Consider the following 4723-nt stretch of genomic DNA (forward strand, 5'->3'; position numbering starts at 1 on the left):
GAGAGATAGGGGGTGGGGCGGTGCTGGGAGTGCGGGGACTGTTGTGATGGTGGGTTGGGTGTTAGATGGGGGTTGTTTGAGAGGGGTTTTTGAGTGGGCAAATGCGGGGTTAAAAATGGCACGAGTAATTTGGCGGCCACAAAACAAACGGTATGGCGAAAATGATGCAGAGATGGAATAATTGCCGGCTGATAATGACAGGGTGGAAAAGAATGGGGGTTGGATAATATTTGCGAGGAGGAAAGAAAAAACTAAATAACCAGTCCAGTATAGATTTTGAAGAGCGCACATTGGGGGTTATATATTTCTTTTTTCAGAAAAAGTTGCTGACAGGAAATAGAAGACAAAATGAAAGATATGATGAAATCTATTTTTTGAATTGTGAATCAGGGGAGAGTGCGAACGCAGTCCCCCACTGCCACAAATTTTGCAGTCGAGTATGCCGCATTTGGGGATATCGCAGGCGTCAGCACACCCGAAGTGCAATGGGCTAGCCTCGTCCTGGGAGAACCTTTTTTTTTGCAAAAATATACTTTATTCATAAAATATCTTCAACCACATTCCAAACCATTTTAAAAACACCATTACAAGGGTACAATCCAGGTTAAACTTTTACAAAATGTATCACCAGGTGCATCAGTACAAACAATATTAGAATCGTTTACAGCCTTTCATTTTGAGCTGTACAGCCCGTGGGGGTTTAAACAGTTCCCAGCCCCTCGGTGCGCTGTGGCAGAAAGGTCTTAGACAGCGACCCTTCCCCATTGCGCCTTAGCGGCAGCTGCCCCAAGCTTTAGTGCGTCCCTCAGCACGTAGTCCTGGACTTTGGGCTGTGCCAGTCCGCAACACTCGGTCGGGGACAACTCTTTGCGCTGGAAGACCAACAAGTTTCGGGCAGACCAAAGCGCGTCTTTCACCGAGTTGATGATCCTCCAGCTGCAGTTGATGTTTGACTCGGCGTGTGTCCCTGGGAACAGCCCGTACAGCAGAGTCCTGTGTCACGGAACTGCTCGGGATGAACCTCGACAGCAACCACTGCATCTCTCTCCAGACCTTCTTTGCAAAGGCACAATCCACAAGGAGGTGAACAACGGTCTCTTCCCCACCACAGCCACCTCGAGGGCAACGTGCAGAGGGGGTGAGACTCCTGGCGTGTAGGAAGGATCTGACGGGGAGGGCCTTTCTCACCACCAGCCAAGCCACGTCTTGGTGCTTGTTGGAAAGTTCTGGCGATGAGGCATTCTGCCAAATGACTTTGACAGCCTGCTCGGGGAACCATCCCACAGGGTCCACCCTCTCCTTTTCCCTCAGGGCCTCTAGGACGTTACATGCTGACCACTGCTTGATGGACTTGTGGTCAAAGGTTTTTTTCTGCATAAAGTTTTCCACGAGGGACAGGTGGTACGGCACGGTCCAACTACTTGGAGCGTTCCGCGGCAGCGTGGCCAGACACTTCCTTCGCAACACCGGGGACAGGTAGAACCTCAGCACATAGTGACATTTGGTGTTTGCGTACCGAGGGTCTACGCACCGCTTGATGCATCCACACACAAAGGTGGCCATCGGTATGAGGGCGATGTTGGGCACGTTTTTTCCCCCTTTATCTAGAGGCTTGTACATCGCGTCCCTGCGGACACGATCCATTTTTGACCTACAGATAAAGCGAAAGATGGCTCGGATGATCGCCATCACGCAGCAGTCTGGAATGGGCCAGACGTGCGCCATGTACAGCAACAGCGAGAGTGCCTCACACCTGATGACCAGGTTCCTACCCGCAATGGAGAGGAAGCGTCGCTCCCATTGGCCCAGTCTTCTTATCACCGTAGACTCTCGATCCTTCTAGTATCTAACGCATGCCCCGGTCCCTCTGAACCATATCCCCAGCACCTTCAGGCCGTCAGCCCTGACGGTGAAGGGGACAAAGGATCAGTCAGCCCAGTTCCCAAGGAACATGGCCTCGCTCTTCCCACGATTTACCTTGGCTCCCGAGGCCAGTTCGAACTGGTCGCAGATATGGATCAGTCTGCACACCGACAGCGGATCAGAGCAGAAGACGGCGACATCATCCATGTACAGGGAGGCTTTGATCTGAGTGCCTCCACTGCCTGGGATCGTCACTCCTCTTATGCCCGGATCCTTCCTGATGGGCTCAGCAAAGGGTTCTATGCAACACACGAAAAGAACAGGCGAGAGATGACAGCCCTGCCTGACTCCAGATTTAATCGGAAAGCTATCTGTTTCCCTCCCATTGATTGAAACCGCGCTACTGTTGTTAGTGTAGAGTAGGATCCAACTGGATCCAATTGCGAATTCCCTCCCCAAACCCCATTTTGGAGAGCACATCCACCATGTAGGTGTGCGATATTCTGTCAAAGGCCTTCTCCTGATCCAAGCTGATGAGGCAGATATCCACACCCCTGTCCTGTACATAGGCAATCATATCCCTGAGCAGCACGAGGCTGTCAGAGATCTTCCTGCCTGGCACAGAGCAGGTCTGGTCAGGGTGAATCACCAATTCCAGAACGGATTTGACCCGATTGGCGATGACCTTGGACAGAATCTTATAGTCCACATTCAACAGTGAAATGGGTCACCAATTTCTAATTTTCTCCCTTTCTTCCTTGTGCTTGTAGATGAGGGTGATGATGCCTTTCCTCATGGATTCTGACATGCTGCCGGCCAGGAGGATACTCTCGTACACTTCTAGTAGGTCTGGGCCCATCCAGTCGCACAGAGCCGAATACAACTCCACCGGCAAGCCGTCGCTTCCGGGGACATTTACTCTTCTCGAAGGACTCAAGGGCCTTAGTCAGTTCGTCAGGAGGTCGCGGTTTGTCCAGCCTCTCCCGTGTACTGTCGCCTAAGACCTCCGTGATAGAGGTCAAGAAGGACTGGGAGGCCGTGCTGTCCGTGGGCTTCACGTCATACAATCCGGCATAAAAGGATTTGCTGATCCTCAAAATGTCAGACTGCGATGACTTTACTGAGCCGTCTTCTTCATTCAGGCTGCTGATCACAGAGCTCTCTCTGTGTACCTTTTTGAAGAAGAAACGTGAGCACGTCTCATCCTGCTCCACGGAGCGCGCTCTGGAATGCAAGATGTTCTTGGAGGCAAAGGACTAGGCTTGCTGGCTCTTCACCTCTTAGAGTTCCTCCTTGACATCGACCCCCACCGACTGCAGCCGGAGCAGATTCTGCATGTATTTCAGGAGTCGGGACATTTCCCTCTGTTCCTTTCTAGCTTTCTGGGTGCCTTTGACGATGAAAAAGCTCTTGATGTTTCCCTTGATCGCTTCCCACCAATGTGTCAGGGACTCAAAGAGGGGTTTCATGGTTCTCCAACCTTTGTAATCCCTCTTGAGCTCCTCAATGTTCTCTGGGGTCAGCAGTTGCACGTTTAGCTTCCATGCCACCCTGCCCAACCTCTGGTCTTCCTCTAAGTGACAGTCAACCAGTAGGAGGCAGTGGTCAGAGAACACCGGCTTGACATCGGTGGATCGGACTGCGAATGCGAGGGACACAAACAGTAAGTCTATCCTGAAACGGATGGACCCGTCTGGTCGCGACCAGGTGTATCTATGCTGTGCTCAGTCTGCAGGGTTGCTGAAGACGTCGTGCAGCTTGGCATCCTTAACTGTTTCCATCAGGGATCTGGACGTAGCGTCCAACCTTCTGTCGGCCCTGCCGGATCGTCCAGCCGCATCGATGATGCAGTTGAAGTCACCGCCCACAATGACCGGCCTGGACGTCACCAACAGCAGTGGGAGCTGCTGAAAAACCGCCAGCCGGGCGGCCTTTTGTGCCGGGGCATACACTTTAATTAACCGGAGTGGAGCATTCTTGTACATTACATCTGCTACGAGGAGGCACCCACCCACCACCTCCTTAACCTCGGAGACGGTGAAGTTGCCTCCCCGCAGCAGAATACCCAGGCCGGAGGAACGAGAGTCGTATCCGTCCGATCAGATCAATGGCCCGTATGACCACCATCGTGACCATTGCCTGTAGTAGCTGAGGTGCGGTATCGCACACTCCTGCAAAAACAACAGGTCAGCTTTGACCTTGGCAAGGTAGTCCAAGGTCACCACACATCGCGTAGTAGATTTAATGCTATGCACATTTATGGATACAATCTTTTAAATCCATTTTAAAGCATTTAGTCTCTTACCAAACCTGTTGCCTCTGAGAGTCCCAGACTTTTGGTCTGCTCCTGCATACCCATAGTGTTTACAAATTGCCTCACTTTGGATGGGCTGAGGAAACTGTCCTGAACATCCCCATTGGCAATGTTCTGCTCAGGTGGCATCTGGGGTTCGTGCAGAGAATGGGATTTGAAATGTCCTCTGTTTGAGAAGCTTCTCCAATCCTCTCCCTCTCTGGGGCGTTGCTGCTCCCGGCTTCCCGGAGCTGGGGTGCGCTGAGCGCCTCACTGCTCCCAGATTCCTGGGGCTGGGATGCGCTGGCCTCTTCGGGTTGTGGGCAAAGTTGGGGTGCGCTGGTCTCCTCATTGTCTCCAATGTTCTGGAACTCGGGTGTCTCGTCCTCCAACTCCCTAGAGCTTTGCCGCTTCTTCTGCAGGTGTCGCCCAGGCACTTCTTCGTCCGAAGAGCAGCTGCCCTTGTTATCCGTGTCGGATAGGAGACGCCTCTTGCCTCTTGTCTGGGAAGTGGCTTGGTCCCTTCTTCCTTTTGGCTCTCTTCACCAGCTGCCACTCCCCCTGCTG

At 52.4% G+C, this 4723-nt stretch overlaps 1 pseudogene; it reads right to left on the reverse strand.

Moving 5' to 3' along the window:
- Positions 1 to 387: 387 nt before the first annotated feature.
- Positions 388 to 531, reverse strand: LOC144674454 (U1 spliceosomal RNA; annotated as a pseudogene).
- Between the last annotated feature and the right edge of the window lie 4192 nt (positions 532 to 4723).

The sequence above is a fragment of the Cetorhinus maximus genome, unplaced genomic scaffold, assembly GCF_964194155.1.
Source record: "Cetorhinus maximus unplaced genomic scaffold, sCetMax3.hap1.1 HAP1_SCAFFOLD_655, whole genome shotgun sequence".
Lineage (NCBI taxonomy): Eukaryota > Metazoa > Chordata > Chondrichthyes > Lamniformes > Cetorhinidae > Cetorhinus > Cetorhinus maximus.